At 41.7% G+C, this 19,202-nt stretch overlaps 1 long non-coding RNA gene across 1 annotated transcript; it reads right to left on the reverse strand.

Moving 5' to 3' along the window:
- Nucleotides 1-5,541: 5,541 nt before the first annotated feature.
- LOC104970902 (uncharacterized) lies at nucleotides 5,542-11,038 on the reverse strand. The gene is made up of 2 exons (XR_001500607.3): nucleotides 10,247-11,038; nucleotides 5,542-6,835 (listed from the first exon to the last, which is right to left on the reverse strand). It is a non-coding gene; the product is annotated as an uncharacterized lncRNA (long non-coding RNA).
- Nucleotides 11,039-19,202: the final 8,164 nt, after the last annotated feature.

Consider the following 19,202-nt stretch of genomic DNA (forward strand, 5'->3'; position numbering starts at 1 on the left):
TCTCCTAGATTTTGGAGGGAGTCTCGTTACGGTTAGCAACACCCCCGTTTGCCTAGAGCAGTTTGTTTCATACATATATGTTGCCCCAGCATAATTCGAACAGACTCCTGACTTTTACTTTCCAAAGTGCCCCGTCTGAGAGGATGAATGATGTGGTCACCGTGGCCATAGTCCTCCATGGAGCCCAGAGCCCAGCCACTTGGCCTTCTGGAGTCCAAAGGACAGCTATTGTTAGGCTGCCTTCTGCTTCTGCCCGTAACATGGTCTGATGTCACCCTTTGACTCACCACTTGCTCTCTGACAACCTTTGATATTTGCCAGTGGGTCCCAAATTCTTTCCCCTTTATTCAGCCACCATATTCAGCTTGGCGAAATGCCTCACCTTCTCAAAAGTGGTTATGCAAGGGAGAGTGACGGAAAACCAGGGCCCCTAAGACTCGCAGACCTTTTGTGTTAGATGTCCCTTCACAATGCGAGCCTTCAGTTGGAGCATTTCTGGACTGCCTCAGCTGGTGAACTTTTGGACTCTGCGTCCGCTTGTCGCTGAATTGTTTACGGGTGTCATTCTTTCTCCTCCTTCCCTTGTCTTTTCTTTATTCCTGTAACTGAAACAGCTACCTTCCTGCTGTCAGATGCTCTGAAGGGTTCGTGTTAGAAAATAGCAAGAAACCATTGTTATTTAGGAGATGAGAGGAATAAAAGGAAAAAGGCCAAGAGGACAGAGCAGGAACCAAGTAGCTGATGAATTAGGGAGACCATAGAACGTATGAACAAGTGAAAGAACTAGAAATTGTCTTGATTCTTTTGAAGAGGCAGTTAATACCCTAAAAGATTTGATCTCAACTTTTTTTCGCTTTTTAAAAAATATTTTTGTTGACAAATTCATTTTCAAAATGTTATAGTGTCTGGATTTCCATAAATAATTCTTTTGGTGGAGACTGAAAGTAGAAAGATGAGGATTTATTGAAGAAATGCTTTCCTTTTTATTTGATAACGTGAGAAACATCATTATAGTATTTGCAAAAGCCTCCAAATAATCTCACCAGTTAGAAATACAGAAGGAAACTAGTGATCAAGTATTTGGGATTTCTTTTCTATTAGGGGAAGTTTGGAGATTTAAAGCCTACGTACCTGAGTTTTATCTGGTTGTAAATGCCCCCAAAGCAATAGGTTTCTTCATGGATATTTTGTTTAATGTTCTTAAAGTTGTCTGGGACAGACTCTTAAACCCATGTATCTTTCTCAAAAAAAAAAAAACAAAACAACAACTATTTTGTCTTAAATTTAATCTTTTAAAAAATCACTCAATTATGATCTTAAAAATAAACTTCTCTTTTTCTGGTGACCATTTTGTCACTCCCCCTACCTCACTTCCCACCAACTAAATAGTTTTGCTTTGCCTTCTTTTTAGCATGTGGAGGAAATTTTTTTTTTCTCCTTAATTCTTTTGAAAGAATGAGGTTATTTTGCTTTAATACTGTCATCTAGGCTTTTCTTGTATGTGTGTGTTTATAACAGTTTTTAATTGGCCTAAATACCACAGTTTTCAGCTCATCCACCTCTTGTAGAGTCTTCATGACTTTGCTTGACCAAAAAAACCCACACTATACAAAAATCAAATCAGAACCCTCTTTCAAAAATACAACAAAATCAGACCTCGGGTCCTCAGGAGATAACTAAGATTATTTTATTATTTTTTAAAATATACTTATGCACATAAATATATGCATATATATATATCAGTATTAAATTTTAAATTTTGTTTCAAAAATGCTTCAACCATATTATGTAAATCCTGATGGAGAAATTTTAAGAAATTATCTGTACCTAGACATTAAAATCAAACCTTGATTCCACAAGCTCCACCTTTTTGTTGACTTTATTTTTAAGAGAGAAGGCCATTTAATTAAAAAAATTCTCCTTTTCTTTCTTTTCTTTCCCCCTCCCCTCCCCCATCTTTGCTATTGTCTCTTAGGACCAGGAAGTTTATGTGTAAACAGAAGCCGTAATCAGACCCCTGACCTCCTCTGGGCTTTCAACCCAGTGTTTCCACAGAGGGATTAACCCCAAATACCAGCTTGCTCTCAGAGGCAAAATTGTTCCCGAGGCGGGCATCACCAAAGGGTTTTCTTCTTTCTAGGCTTTCACATTCACCCTGCAAATAAGGTCTTCTCAAAGAGAGGCTTAAAGGAGGCCAAGGGAAAGCAAATTGCTGGGCAGGCTGGAGCCGGGAGGGATGCTGAGAATTCCCTGGGCTCTCCAGCCCCTTAGTTTGTCCCCTGCCCACCAAATGGTCTAACCTTCCAGATCCAGGGGTGTGGCGAGAGACCGCCGGTTTGCTTGCTCTAATAATGCATCACTCTGCATGGATGTGCATGTGTGTGCGCGCACGTGCTTATGTGAGTCAGTGTGTGTGCACATGCACCCATCTTTACATTTACACACAGGGGGTCCTGTGGATGGCCGGCTTGGGGACACTCAGGGACGCTGGCAGGGAGCAGAGCGTAGGGGTGCTGGGGATCAGGATTTCCTTCCAGGGGGACACGAGCAATAGCCCTGGCTTCTAGTCCAGAACCACAGCTGTGTGCCTACGAGGGGAAAGCTTGCAAGTCGTTCTGTTTTATTCCTCGCTGCAGGTCTTAGAAGGTCCACTCAGGAGGGAACGCTTTGAACCAGGCATCAAGCTCTGGGCCAGATGCCAAGTCAGCTCTGAAAACAGTCAGAGCTCCCCTCCGGTCCTCTACTTGCTGGGCAGAAAGGCTGAGAGAGTGGGTTCTCACTTCTGCATGCCCCTGCCCCCAGGTTGCTTCCCCACGTCATCACCGCCCAAACAGCCCTGCTCTAAGCCAAGATGCAAAGAAGAAAAAACAAGGCGCTTTTCTTAGGCCAACGCATCCTCTTTCCACCCGGACCCCCAACAATTTCTCACCCGACAGACAAAGTATCTTTCTTTAAAGACTCCATGTAGCATGTCCAGAAATATCTCCTGTTATTAAGAAGCGGGGTGGGGGTGGGGAAAGGGCCCCATGAGGCTACTTACTTAATAGCTCCTAACAGCTGTGGAAAGTTTGATGCCGCAGGAGCACCCAGACAGAAAATTAAAAAACTAATAAAGTCCTCAGTGTGGGGGCGCTGGCATCACGACAGCTTTACTTCTCCAGACACCTAATAAAGAGACATTCCGGGACACTCACTCATAAGGGGAGTCTGCAGGGGTCACGAGAACAGTGGAAGGCGAGCCATGGAAACACAGCAGTCACTCACATCCCTGCAGGAAAGGGACTTGGCTGCTTCTCTTTCCCCACTCTTTGCTCCATTTTAGAAAAATCGCAGGGTGCTTGGGACCAAAAGGAAAAAAATAGACCAAAAAAAAAAAAGAAAAAACAAAACAAAAAACTCACAAAAGAGGAGGGGATCGATTCCAGGAGCCCTGGGTTTAGAAATCTGACGTACATGGATAGAATAAACACGAGGCTGATGTTTGACAGTTTAGGCATCAGAGGGACAGGAAGTGAGGTTGAGATTGGGAGGTGGTCTGGCTTCTGGAGGTAGCGGAGAAAGAAAGCTTGGAGAATTGAGGCAGATTCCACTGGATTTGGGGAATTACCCTCCTCCTCCTCCTCCAAAACCACCTTCTCCTCTGGGTTTTTTTCCCACCGATTTTACTTGGTCATTTTGGATCTGAGTTCCTTGGAGTCTGCTAGGTTATGGGGTTGCTGGCTGAGACTTTGGTTTTAACAGACATTTATGTTATTCTGTCTTGGTTCTCAAGTCAGTTTTGTGTGCATTTGAAGGGAAAAAATGGTGACTTTAAACAACCATTGACTATCTCTCAATAGAGATATTCCATTGAGCTGGTGGTACCGGTCTTCTCACACGCATAATTGTAAAAGTGCCAAAAGTGGAGGGGGCAGCCTGTTAGGAACAAGACAGTGAAGTAAGGCAGGCAGAGAAAATGAAATACTGTATGATCTCACTTATGTGTGGAATCTAAAATAAAAAAAAACTGATAGAAACAGAGAACAGATTGGTGGCTGCCAGAGGCAGGTCAGGGGGTGCGGTGGTGGTGGCTGGAATGGGAGGAGAATGAGCGAAAAATTAAGAGTAAAAAGAATGTTGGTTCCATTTCTTAATCTGATGCCGAATTCAGTTCAAGTTTTTGAGAATGGCTTGGCTGGGTTCTCACTTTTTGCCTGATATTCTGAGACCGGCCACCAGACTGGTTCCTTGGGATTATCTCTCCTCAGAAGTGGTTACAGCTGAGTAATGTTACATTTGCTGTAGAATACAGTTTGCTGCTGCTGCTGCTGCTGCTAAGTCGCTTCAGTCGTGTCTGACTCTGTGCGACCCCAGAGATGGCAGCCCACCAGGTTAACATTGTGCAAATCTGTGAAATGGCTTTTCCAAGCTCGCCTGGGGGTAGGCCGTGCACAGATTTCCCGAGGTCTCCTGGTACCGTGGAAAGAGAACTCGAGACAGCAACCTGGGCCCCATCCCCTCCAGCTCTCTGTCACTGATGGGCTGGGGTCACTTGAACAGACCACTCTTCTCCAGTGGACCTCAGTTTCTTGTTCTGTAAGATGAAATGGTGGGAAACGACTTCTAAGGGCCCTTCCCACTCCCATCTGCTGTGATTCTGTGGGTGAGGAGGTTGCTCTCTCTATTGGCATTCCTGGCTTTCCTGGGTCAGAAAGAGTGCTTCCTTCTGGCTTTTCATTCAGCTGTGGCTTGGCAGAGCAGAGACGCAGGCCTTGGGCGTGGTGGCAGGCAGATTGGTGGTAATGGGAGTGAGATGAAATATGGGCTTTTGAACTTCTCAAGTCTAGAAACCCTTTCTTGATCTTTTCTGTTTTGATTTTTCTTAAAAAAAAAGGGGTCGGGGGAGGTTAGTGGTTTCACCCATGCCTGCTTTTAAGAAAAGAGCAGCGCTACCACTGGGGTGGGCATGGGCTGGTTTCTAGTGGGTGACTCTCTTGAGGAAAGCCTGGGACATTCTGGTTTAAACTGGAAGGACCTAGAGCAGTGCCTCTCAAATTTCAAAGTGTGTAAGGACCATGTGAGGGTCTTGTTGAGTCCAGATGCTGATTCAGTAGCTTTGGAGTGGGGCTGCAAGTCAGCATTTTCAATGAGCTCTCAGGTGATGCTGCTAATGCTGGTCCGTGGACGACACTTTTGGTAACGAGGCTAGGCCATCCCAACTCAGGTCTCCCCTTGGTTCCTCCAGAGAACAGCAGAACTTGCTGCATGGGGACACTGCAACCAGACCCTCCAGAGTGGGGCTTCCAGAGGAATAGAACTCCCTATGCTAAGAGATGACTTTGCAGGTTCATTCTGAGGTCAGTCAGTCACAATCTGGCTGAGAATCAGTCTTTACGAATGTTCACCCTTTTGCCATCTGATGCTCGAGTGGTTTCCCCTCTCCATCTCTCTGCCTCGCTCTCTGTTTCCAGCATCGGAAGAAGAAAAATTTGACAATGGTATAAGGAAGGACAGGTATCAACACTTAGGAAGCTACAGAACTGAATTGAATGAGCCTCATACTCTAGCTCATTAACAACATTTTATTATTTAGCAAATCTAGAATGAGTGCTGCAGCTAAATGAAGAAATATAAAGAATTTAATACACCTTTCTTAATTGAGCTGCACACCAGGGCCACCTTCCTGGTGGTAATATGGCACCAATAACCTCATTAGGAGAGAAGGATTGCTTATAGGACAAATCTTAGAAACTAAAACAGCAGAGGGATGTCCTTCAGGAGGACTGCTGCTGCTGCTGCTGCTGCTGCTAAGTCGCTTCAGTCGTGTAAGCTAAATTGAGCTGAGCAACGAGCAGGGGCCAGAAGGGCCCATCTGGACCTGGGACTGATGGCAGGACAACGCACCCTGTTCCATCTGACCTCAGTCTTGGGGACAAGGTCTGGTTTCACTCTTTCGGTGTTGTTTGGTCAGGAATGTAAACCCCGGTGGCTCTTGTTCTTCACTTTGTATAAGATCTACTGGAGAGGCTTGTTAGGAATTCATGTTCCAGGGCCCTACCTTGAAATTCTAGTCCAAGAACTCTGAGCTGGGCTCCAGCCAAAGCAGGCCATAGTAAGGTTCCTGAAGGCAGCTCACAGATGCTTTTTTTTTTTTAGAAATTATAGACAGGGTCCCAGTGACTTCACCCTAAACCCTGTTGAGTGTATGCAGGTTCCTTCAACACCATGGGTTTTCATCTTTCCAAAGAGCAGACCAAATGAACTTTGCATAGGTATGCTTCTTTAGACACAATACAGGTAATTTTCTCTCTGTCTCTCTGTCTGGTGTGGTCTGTGAGGTTGAGTAGCGGGCAGACTGAGTTTGACTATCAGCTTGGGCGTTTACTGGTTGTGTGACATTGGACAAGTCACTGTGCCCTTGGGGTTAAAGTTTCCTCCACTCAAAATGGGCACAGTCATTAGGAAGAACAAAGTATATGAACATGTTATTAGTCAAGGCATGCTATCTATTGGCAACTGTTGCCTGCTCTGTAATCTGAGAATGTTGCCCTTGAGGATGATTTGGGGAGTCTAGATAGCAAGTGGGCTCTCTTTCTGGCAGCTTTTCATGTTTTCCTTCCCTGAGTAACAAGAACTTCAACCTCCAGATTTTGTGTAAATATTGAATTTATAGCAATGGCTTTGTGGAGTGTTCCAGTTTCCTGGGTTGATGATTAATGTGGTTTCCTCAGAGTGTCTTGTGCCTTCTCCAAAGGCTTTTCCTGCTAGTCCTGTGAGCCGCACGAAAGTGAAATGTCATTTCTGCTTTTCTCTCGATTGTCATGTGGAGGTAGGACCAGAAGCACTCTGTATTACCCTGTAGGGCAGAAGAAGCATCAGCTGAGACATACATAGGGAGGTGAAATTAGGCTTAGAAACTGGAATTCCCTATTAGGACAGCTACCCTGATCCAAAACCTTGGCTGGCTTTTCATTGCCTATTGAGTCATGCACAGACTTCTCCGTCTGGATTTAAATGTCTTGTTGCCTGCCTTTAGCAGGCTTTGCTAATCCTGTATTCTATTTGTAAGTAACTTGCATCCCCAAAGTGATGAACACTCTTCAATCTGGACTTTCAATCCAGATGCTGTTCTGCAAAGCATCAGTCTGCAAAACCTCTCCAGTGGTCTATCTTGTCATTACAGCAAATTCAAAATATCCTCATGGACACCTATCAACTTGCCCTTAACTTCATTGCTCTTCCCATCTATCTGTTTGTGGAAGCATGATCTGGTCTTAGGGATTGAAGACTGGCTTGGAAGACTTGAAATCTCTTTCTTCTATCATCTGATCTTGCACTAGGACCCACTGCTTTGAACTATCTCGATATTAATAGTTATAAAACCTCTTTTCCAGTTCTTACAGCTCATACTGTTTCTTCTTCCTCCAAATCAACAATGAACTCTAACTTTATAGCTCATGGGCCTGGTTGGGTCTTGTGGAGGAGAACAGTTTGTGACCAGCACATGTGGTGCAAATAGAGTTTTTTTGATAGCATGAGACAAGTATAAATCCATGATGTGTAATGCCAAGTAAGTCCATACATAGTATGCTTTCATTAGGAAAAATACACCCTCTAGAACAAGCAGAGTTATTGCCCTGATCAGCTTCGCACTGATTGAAACATACCTGGGGTGCTTCTTATGTTGTGGTATGTGTATTACATACACATGTCAAAAACATTACCTTAAAGTCTCCCATTACTACTATGTTTCTATCAAAATTTCCCCCTGAATTTCTGAGAATTCTTGCTTTATTTATTTATTTTTTTTAGTTCTATATTGGTGACTCAGACAGTAAAGAATCTGCCTGCAAAGCAGGAGACCTGGGTTCCATCTCTGGCTTACGAAAATTCCCTAGAGGAGGACATGGCAACCCACTCCAGTATTCTTGCCTGGAGAATCCCATGGACAGGAGCCTGGCAGGCTACAATCAGTCCATGGCTACAAAACAAAGAGTTGGAAACAACTCAGCGACTAACACACATCTGACATATAATGATTCATGACAGTTATATTTTCTTTATGCTTACTTTGTTAATGTTTACCTAAATTTCATTTAAGCTTTTCACATTAAATTCTACTTGGATATAAACATTTTATCCTGATTTCTTTATAGATTGTTTGTATGTATGATGTATTTGCTAGCTTATCTTTCTTTAATCTGATACTTTATTTTAGGTATATATCTTGGGATAGCATATTGATAGGTTTGGTTTTTCAAATATGAGAGTTTATTATCATAGTTACTCTGTTAGTTTTTATTTGAAATAAGTCAAATTGTTTATGCTTTCTGTTGTTGTTGCTGTTGTTGTTGTTTTGAAGAGTTCTTTCTTGCTTTTTAAATTTATTTTCTGCTATGGTGTTTATATCTGTCTTCTTTCTCTTTTTTTTGTTTGTTGCTTGTTGTGTGCATGTGTTAGTTACTGGAATGTATAGGTCTTATTTCAAAATTCCACTTGGATTGCACTGAAAAAATTTGAAAGGGCCTATATTTTCTGAATCAATAATTAAAAAAAACGCTAGCTATCAACTGTTTTCTATGTAATGTTAGGAAATAAACACACTTTTGTTCTCCCCTTCCCTATTTTATTAAGTTCTATGTTCTATTTATTTAATCTTGGATTTTAGACCCAGATAGTACTCTCCCCCACCCCTGCCCAATGTTTGGTTTGCAAACATACAGAAAAGTTGAGAGGATGCTACATGAACACCCACATACCCAACATCTAGTTTCCACCATTGCCGTCATACTTTGTTTGATTTGCTATGTATGTATCCATTCTTCTGTCCATTTATCAACCCATTTTTTAAAAAAATGCATTTCAAAGTAAATTGAAGATATCAGAACACTTTGCTCAAAATATTTCAGCATGAACATTAATTATTTAATAATAATTATTAAATTAATAATTTAATATTGCTTGCAGTCTTTTTACCCCTTTGAGGTAAAGTTTGCAAACAGTGAAATACACAAATCTGAAATGTATTTTCATTGAATTTTGACAAATATATACCAGATGTTATTTTTTTTAAATTAGAGGATAATTATTTTACAATATTGTTATGGCTTTTGCCATACATCAAGATAAATCAGCCACAGGTATACCAGATGTTATTCTTAACATTATTTTCTTGTTCAATAATTATTATTTTGTATTTTAAAAACTCTTTTACAATCATGCTTTAACATTATTTTATATGATATAATTAAATGGTTTTAGTAATCACCATGAGTTCCATTTCATCAGAACTTCTCCATTCTTTATTTTGATTAACCTCAGTTGGCCAGAGTGTAACTTAAGTACCTTTTTTCAAGAAGGATGTGAGTGACTTACTTTAAGAGTCTCTGAGTAGCTAGAAATCTTCTTATAGTTCCTTCAGACATGAATGACAACTTGGATGAGCTTACAAGTCTTAACTGGCAATCTTTTGCACCCAAAACTATAGATATTTCTCTATTGTCATCTGATCTTTAATGTTGCAGGGCTGTCTGAGGCCTGGATAATTGTGAAATTCTTCTATTGTTCCTGAACTTGAATGTATCTAGTAATTGAAATCTTTGAGGTAATTTGCCAGGTACTCAGTGGGACCTTTAGAAGTGCAAATATTCAGTATTCCAATTATGACAGACGTTGGTAATATTTCCCCTAAAGGCACATTTCCCTTCTTAGCAACCTAATTCTTGATTTTCATATGCACATACAGCTATTTGGAATAAAACCCATATTTCTTAGACTCTCTTGAAATTTTGTGTTTATAAACTTCATTTCTGTCCCAGGCAGCTGACTCTGACCCTTATGGTTGTATCAGCTCAGGAAAGTTTTATTCTTTTATAGTTTTTTGTTATTTTGTTTTATTTATTCTGTTCTCTTTTGTTTTTCCCAGCAACATCTCTTATCTATATTTTCTGTCTTATCTGTTCTTTTAATCCAAATGATCTTTTCTCTTATTTCAATCACTTTGTCTTTTTTCTCCATACCCCATGACAGAGTTTCTCTTCTGTACCACTGATTTTGACTTTTTTGCTATGTCCAGTCTACTCTTTATTGTTTTTAATGAAAAATTTAATTATCTGTTGCTTTCTAAGTTTCCTTAACTCGCCTGTAAATCTCTGCCTTCTCTGGGCAGCAGCCTTTTCATCATTGCCTCTGGCCCTCCAAGCTTCCAGCTGAAACAGGGACGGCAATCAGGTTTGGGGGGCCTGGCCTCAGTCTCTGTGCCACTTACTTCCTGGATCCGTGGACTTCACAAGTCAGAGCGGTGAGATGGCCCTTAGCGTCTCCCTTCCTCTGGTCCCAGCAGCACCAGGTTGAACAGGATGGCCCCAGGCTGTCTACTTGCGGAAGGCACACTTTCCTGTGCTTGTCCTCCCTGCCAGCAAAGTTTTTTCTTAGTTTCTTCTTCTCTGGGTCCTTTCACAGGAGATCTGGTTATACAAGAATGTAAGCAATTAATTCCAATATTTTTTTACCCAGGAGTCGTAAAAGACATTCTTTAACATTTTTCATGTTGTAAGAACATTACATTATATGCTGTACATTTATTTAAAACTCCCTAGCTGTCCAGTGGTTATAACTGTGTTTCCAATGCAGGGGGCATGGGTTCAATCCCTGGTCAAGGAACTCTGATTCCACATGCCCCATTGTGCACCCAATAAATAAAATGACTTTTATAAAAAAAAATTAACCCTAGTCTTTGTAGGCAGAGGAATAGAGATGTAAGAGAACTGGAGTCCCCACTCAGTCACTCATAAACCATGTGATCCAGGTCATACGCTCTTCAGTTTACTTATCTGTGAAAGAAGAGTAATACTTTGGATTGAATGAGATGAAATACAATATTCGAAAGCCTTTTGAAGTTCTTAAAAGATAAAAAAAAAATACGTAAAAAATGGCAGCTATTCTTTTGGTGTTCTTTCTCTTTTTTGCTTCTCATGGGTTGGGTCCACGGTATGGAAGATTTTCTGTAAATCTTTGTCGGTTAGTTATTTGGAATGAATGTCCAGAAAATGCTGAAGAATATCTGAGGAGACAAAAGGGAGTGACAGAGAAATTAAACATATTATTACTGCCTTCTTTGGTATTTATAAGATTTCTTCTGTTTTGTGGTATTATCTGTCTAGAAAGTGCCAGAATTTTATATTCCATGTTAAAATTTTCTCTCTGATCTCTCCTTCTAACCTTCACTATCCACTTTCTCAACATTCAAATATTTTTGTTAAAAAGTGTTCTTTTAAAGACTTTTAAAAAGAAATGTAATTATCTACTGCTCAGTGTCACATTTCAGGTTGTCCCTTGGTACTTTCTGGAGGCTGAAAAATATGTTTAATTTCCAAATCTTCTTGGAAGTCACCCAGTAGATTCAAGCATGGAGGGCACGGTCCGAGTACAGGGTGTGCAAGGAGAGCATACTGCGAGCTGGCCAGTATCATTTATTATAGGCAGTCTAGCAGGTGCGTAAATAACTCCTCCTGGGAGGTTTTTCCGCTCAGCTTCCCAAAATGGCTCCATTTCAATACCCAGCAGTGACGCTGTATTCTCAGAATTGGATTAGCTAAGCACTGGGCAAGGTAAAAGTCACTAGAATGATCCAAAGGAAAGCTTTGCTCCTATATCAGCAGTATTCATTAGTATGAAACAGGCTTTTGTTTATTACAGATAGTAGGATTCACCAGCTAATTGAAAAATCTAGCTCTTTAAAGTGCAGGTGTACATTTCATGTTATACAGTTTAAGTCTATGTATGTCATGTCTGAGCCCTTACTACATTTCAGACCCTAGGCTAGGTGCTATGGAGGGCCATGATATGAGGGTGACCTAACCTCGGCTTTGGGAGTTCACATATTTGTTGGGGGACAGGGGCAGATGTATCATCTCATCACAGAACAGACTGAGAAATTAGAAATGTAAGCAAAATGCTGTTGGGTTAGAAAGGAAAACTTGGAGTTGCTTCTTGGTAGAGAAGAATTAAAACTAGGCATTCTTGCATTCATTTTTTCACACAGACAATTATTGAATGCCAAATTAGTTTCATGCCCTATGTCATGAACACTCAGGAGAGGGCCAATTTTACTTGTTTAATTATTTACAGAAGAATAAAGTTCAACAGGTAGTAAAGGGAAGGGAGGGCATTCCAGGGAGTAGGAGTTTAGCTGGGGCCTTGAGGCTACAGGGCGTGCCCAAGAGATGGGAAGGAGTCAGGTGTGGCCCTGACCCAGGATCTGCAGATGGGAGTCAGGGAGGAAAGGCTGTAGTGAAGGTAAGGTGGAAGATAGATCGGAATGAAACTGCAGAGGGTCCTGAAAGCGCAACAAAGGAACAACAAGTTCATATTTAAATCACATTTTAAAAAATTGAGTCATTCTAGAATTACTGAGATTGCTCCCATTTTGGAAGTACACTATCTTGGAATCAGACCACATTTTGAGCTGTGCCATTCATCAGATGGCACAGAGTTATGCAAGAGAACACACTGGTCGTGGCTAACACCCTCTTCTAAAACCACAAGAGATCACTCTATACATAGACATCACCAGATGGTCAATACTGAAATCAGATTGATTATATTCTTTGCAGCCAAAGATGGAGAGGCTCTATACTGACAGCAAAAACAAGACCTGGAGCTGACTGTGGCTCAGATCATGAGCTCCTTATTGCAGAATTCAGGCTTAAATTGCAGAAAATAGGAAAAACCACTAGACCATTTAGGTATGACCTAAATCAAATCCCTCATGATTATATAGTGGAGGTGATGAATAGATTCAAGGGATTATATATGGTAGACAGAGTGTCTGAAGAACTCTGGATGGAGGTTTGTAACATTATATAGGAGGTGGTGACCGAAACCATCCCAAAGAAAAAGAAATACAAGAAAGCAAAATGGTTGTCTGAGGAGGCTTTACACATAACTGAGAAAACAAGAGAAGTAAAAGGCAAGGGAGAAAGGGAAAGATATACCCAACTGAATGCAGAATTCCAGAGACGAGCAAGGAGAGATAAGATAGTCTTCTTATGTGAACAATACAAAGAAATAGGAAACAATAGAATGGGAAAGGCTAGAGATCTCTTCAAGGAAATTGGAGATATCAGGGGAACATTTCATTCAAAGATGGTTGCAATAAAGAATAGAAACTGTAAGGACCTCACAGAAGGAGAAGAGATCAAGAAGAGGTGGCAAGAATACAAGAGCTATACAAAAAAGTCTTAATGACCCAGATAATCATGATAGTGTGATCACTCGCCTAGAGCCTGGCATTCTGGAATGTGAAATCAAGTGGGCTATAGGAAGAGTTACTACAAATAAAGCTGGTGGAGGTGATGCAATTTCCCCTGAGTTATTCCTAAATGATGATGCTGTTAAAGTGCTGCACTCAATATGTCAGCAAATTTGGAAAACTCAGCAGTGGCCACAGGACTGGAAAGGGTCAGTTTTCATTCCAATCCCAAAGAAAGGCAATGCCCCAAAATGTCAAACTACTGTACAATTGTGCTCATTTCACATGCTAGAAAGGTTATGCTCAAAACCCTTCAAGCTAGACTTTAGCAGTACACAAACCAAGAACTTTCAGGTGTACAACCTGGGTTTCAAAGAGGCAGAGGAACCATAGATCAAATTGCCAACATTTGCTGAAAGCAAAGGACTTCCTGAATAATGTCTACTTCTGCGTCATTGACTATGTGAAAACTTTTGACTGTGTGGATCACAACAAACTGGAAAATTCTTGAAGAGATGGAAATACCAGATCACCTTGCCTGCCTGCTGAGAAACCTGTATGCAGATCAAGCAGCAACAGTTAGAACTGAACATGGAACAACGGACTGGTTCGAAATTGGGAAAGGAGTACATCAAGCCTCTATATTGTCACTCTGCTTATTTAACTTATATGCAGCACACATCATGCGAAATGCCAGTCTGGATGAAGCACAAGTTGGAATCAAGATTGCCGGGAGAAATATCAACATCCTCAGATATGCAGATGATACCACTTTAGTGACAGAAAGCAAAGAGGAACTAATAGAGCCTCTTGATAAAGGTGAAAGAGAAGAGTGAAAAAGCTGGCTTAAAACTCAACCTTCAAAAAACCAAGATCATGGCATCTGGTCCCATCACTTCATGGCAAATAGATGGGGAAAAAGTGGAAACAGTAACAGATTTTATTTTCATGGGCTTCAAAATCACTGCAGACAGTGACTGCAGCCATAAAAATTAAGACTCTTGCTCCTTGAAAGGAAAGCTATGACAAACCTAGAAAGCATATTAAAAAGCAGAGATACCACTTTGCTGACAAAGGTTTGTATAGTCGAAGCCATGGTTTTTCCAGTAGTCCTTTATGGATGTGAGAGTTGGATCATAAAGAAGACAGAATGCCAAAGATTTGATGTTTTTCAATTGTGGTGATGGAGAAGACTCTTGAGAATCCTTTGGACTGAAAGGAGATCAAACCAGTCAATCCTAAAGGAAATCAACCTTTAATATTCATTGGAAGGACTGTTGCTGAAGCTGAAGCTCCAACATTTTGGCCATCTGATGTGAAGAGCCAATTCATTGGAAAAGACCCTGATGCTGGGAAAGACTGAAGGCAAGAAAAGAAGGGGAGACAGAGGATGTGATGGTTGGATGGCATCACTGCCTCAATGGACATGAGTTTGAGCAAACTCTGGGAGATACTGAAGGACAAGGAAACCTGGGTTGTTGCTGTCCATGGGGTTTCAAAGAGTAGGACATGACTGAAAACTATATATATATATATATATATATATATATATATAGTGAGGGAGAGAGAAAGAGTTAGTGACTGAACAACTATATCCATCAGATGAAAAACTGTGGACAAGTCACTTAACCTTCCTGACATTCAGTTTTCTCATCTGAGAAAATCAGGTTTGTGCTGATTAAGTTAAAAGAGATAGGTGAAGGCACCAAGCACATTTGTCTGTCTTTGGTAGGTACTCAACTAGGGGGTGGCGGCTGGCAGGAGCTAGCCCACGTCCAAGGAGTGGTGGCTGTGTGGGTGCAGGAGGGCTGAGAGTCAGGAGGGGCGGAGGTGAGGAGATACCCCTTGTCCAAGGTAAGGAGCAGCCGTGAAGAGATACCCCACATCCAAGGTAAGAAAAACCCAAGTAAGACGGTAGGTGTTGCAAGAGGCATCAGAGGGCAGACACACAAACCATAAGCACAGAAAACTAGCCAATCTAATCACACGGACCACAGCCTTGTCTAACTCAATGAAACTAAGCCATGCCATGTGGAGCCACCCAAGACGAGTGGGTCATGGTGGAGAGGTCTGATAGAATGTGGTCCACTGGAGAAGGGAATGGCAAATCACTTCAGTATTCTTGCCTTGAGAACCCCATGAACAGCATGAAAAGGCAAAATGATAGGATACTGAAAGAGGAACTCCCTGGGTCAGTAGGTGCCCAGTATACTACTGGAGATCAATGGAGAAATAACTCCAGAAAGAATGAAGAGATGGAGCCAAAGCAAAAACAATACCCAGCTGTGGATGTGACTGGTGATAGAAGCAAGGTCCGATGTGGTAAAGAGCAATATTGCATAGGAACCTGGAATGTCAGGTCCATGAATCAAGGCAAATTGGAAGCAGTCAAACAGGAGATGGCAAGAGTGAACGTCAACATTCTAGGAATCAGCAAAATCAAATAGACTGGAATGGGTGAATTTAACTCAGATGACTATTATATCTACTACTGTGGGCAGGAATCCCTTAGAAGAAATGGAGTAGCCATCATAGTCAACAAGAGAGTCCAAAATGCAGTACTTGGATACATCTCAAAAATGACAGAATGATCTCTGTTCATTTCCAAGGCAAACCATTCAATATCACAGTAATCCAAGTCTATGCCCCAACCAGTAACGCTGAAGAAGCTGAAGTTGAACGGTTCTATGAAGACCTATAAGATCTTTTAGAACTAACACCCCCAAAAAGATGTCCTTTTCATTATAGGAGACTGGAATGCAAAAGAAGAAGTCAAGAAACACCTGGGGTAATAGGCAAATTTGACCTTGGAATATGGAATGAAGCAGGGCGAAGGCTAATAGAGCTTTGCCAAGAGAACGCATTAGTCAGAGCAAACATCCTCTTCCAACAACACAAGAGAAGACTCTACACATGGACATCACCAGATGGTCAACACTGAAATCAGATTGATTATATTTTTTGCAGCCAAAGATGGAGAAGCTCTATACAGTCAACAAAAACAAGACCAGGAGCTGACTGTGGCTCAGATCATGAACTCCTTATTGCCGAATTCAGGCTTAAATTGCAGAAAATAGGAAAAACCACTAGACCATTTAGGTATGACCTATATCAAATTCCTTATGATTATACAGTGGAAGTGAGAAATAGATTTAAGGGCCTAGATCTGATAGATAGAGTGCCTGATGAACTATGGACTGAGGTTCCTGACATTGTACAGGAGACAGGGATCAAGACCATCCCCATGGAAAAGAAATGCAAAAAAGCAAAATGGCTGTCTGGGGAGGCCTCATAAATAGCTGTGAAAAGAAGAGAAGTGAAAAGCAAAGGAGAAAAGGAAAAATATAAGCATCTGAATGCAGAGTTCCAAAGAATAGCAAGGAGAGATAAGAAAGCCTTCCTCAGCGATCAATGCAAAGAAATAGAGGAAAACAACAGAATGGGAAAGACTAGAGATCTCTTCAAGAAAATTAGAGATACCAAGGGAACATTTCATGCAAAGATGGGCTTGATAAAGGACAGAAATGGTATGGACCTAACAGAAGCAGAAGATAGTAAGAAGAGGTGGCAAGAATACACAGAAGAACTGTACAAAAAAGATCTTTACGAGCCAGATAATCACGATGGTGTGATCACTGACCTAGAGCCAGACATCCTGGAATGTGAAGTCAAGTGAGCCCTATTAGAAAGCATCACTACGAACAAAGCTAGTGGAGGTGAAGCAATTCCAGTTGAGCTCTTTCAAATCCTGAAAGATGATGCTGTGAAAGTGCTGCACTCAATATGCCAGCAAATTTGGAAAACTCAGCAGTGGCCACAGGACTGGAAAAGGTCAGTTTTCATTTCAGTCCCAAAGAAAGGCAATGCCAAAGAATACTCAATCTACCGCACAATTGCACTCATCTCACATGCTAGTAAAGTAATGCTCAAAATTCTCCAAGCCAGGCTTCAGCAATTTGTGAACCATGAACTTCCTGATGTTCAAGCTGGTTTTAGAAAAGGCAGAGGAACCAGAGATCAAATTGCCAACATCTGCTGGATCATCAAAAAGGCAAGAGAGTTCCAGAAAAACATCTATTTCTGCTTTCTTGACTATGCCAAAACCTTTGACTGTGTGGATCACAATAAACTGTGGAAAATTCTGAAAGATATGGGAAGAGCAGACCACCTGACCTGCCTCTTGAGAAACCTATATGCAGATCAGGAAGCAACAGTTAGAACTGGACATGGAACAACAGACTAGTTCCAAATAGGAAAAGGAATATGTCAAGGCTGTATATTGTCACTCTGCTTATTTAACATATGCGGAGTACATCATAAGAAACACTGGGCTGGAAGAAGCACAAGCTGGAATCAAGATTGCCGGGAGAAATATCAATAACCTCAGATATGCAAATGACACCACCCTTATGGCAGAAAGTGAAGAGGAACTAAAAAGCCTCTAGATGAAAGTGAAAGAGGAGAGTGAAAAAGTTGGCTTAAAGCTCAACATTCAGAAACTGAAGATCATGGCATCTGGTCCTATCACTTCATGGGAAATAGGTGGGGAAACAGTGGAAACAGTGTCAGACTTTACTTTTGGGGGCTCCAAAATCACTGCAGATGGTGACTGCAGCCATGAAATTAAAAGACGCTTACTCCTTGGAAGTAAAGTTATGACCAATCTAGATAGCATATTGAAAAGCAGAGGTATTACTTTGTCAACAAAGGTCTGTCTAGTCAAGGCTATGGTTTTTCCAGTGGTCATGTATGGATATGAGAGTTGGATTGTGAAGAAAGCTGAGCACCGAAGAATTGATGCTTTTGAACTGTGGTGATGGAGAAGACTTGAGAGTCCCTTGGACTGCAAGGAGATCCAACCAGTCCATCCTAAAGGAGACCAGCCCTGGGTGTTCATTGGAAGGACTGATGCTAAAGCTGAAACTCCAATACTTTGGCCACCTTATGCGAAGAGTTGACTCATTGGAAAAGACTCTGATGCTGGGAGGGATTGGGGGCAGGAGGAGAAGGGGATGACTGATGATGAGATGGCTGGATGGCATCACCGACTTGATGGACAAGAGTTTGGGTGAACTCCGGGAGTTGGTGATGGACAGGGAGGCCTGGCGTGCTGCAGTTCATGGGGTCACAAAGAGTCGGACGTGACTGAGTGACTGAACTGAACAACTAGGGTTAGTTCTCTTTCCCTCTCTTCCTTTCCTCCTTCTCCTTTCCCGCTCCCAGAGGAAAGTTTTGATGGAAAACACATTTCAGTAAGTTCACTGAATCCTCAAGCTTTATTCCTCAGTTTTTTCCTCATTTTTACCCCAGTGGTCCTCAGACCCAAGCAATCATCAGAATTACCTGCAGGATGTGTTAAACCACAAGTTGCTGGTCTCACCCCAGAGTTTCTGATTCAGCAGTTCCTGGGTGGGGCCTGAGAACTCACATTTTAACACATCCCCAGATGCTGTGGTGTGGGAAGCACACTGTGAAGACCTTGACTTTATCTTGTTTTGCCCTGGCGTAGACTTTGTTGGTCGCTTAAGCAAGAGCTTCTCCGTCATCCCTGCTGACAGAGCCCTGTGTTGTTCTGGGAGCATAGAAATGTTCTTTGATTTCACTGTCAGGTTTCTATCTCTGTGCCAGAAGATAATGATGAACTATCTAAACCAGTGATGCTAACCTCAGTTCCATTGGCCATTGATTGACCTGAATGTACATAGAGTGTCTCAAGAGATGTAAAGGTGAATCAACTGACAACCACCTCATGAAGAGAAGGGCTTCTGCCTCTTGCATCTTCTTTCTGAATGTGGACATACTGTTGCAGTTACACTAGCCGTCTTGGGACCAAGGGACGACAAGCATGGGGAAGAGAACCAACATGGCAAGGATGTTAGGCAGAGATACAGGAAGAACCTGAATTCCAAAGGCATCACTGGGTTGCATGCCCTGCGCTACCTACCTCAACTTCTTCAATGAGAAAAATATA

This window comes from Bos taurus, chromosome 1, assembly GCF_002263795.3.
Source record: "Bos taurus isolate L1 Dominette 01449 registration number 42190680 breed Hereford chromosome 1, ARS-UCD2.0, whole genome shotgun sequence".
In the NCBI taxonomy this organism is placed as follows: Eukaryota; Metazoa; Chordata; class Mammalia; order Artiodactyla; family Bovidae; genus Bos; species Bos taurus.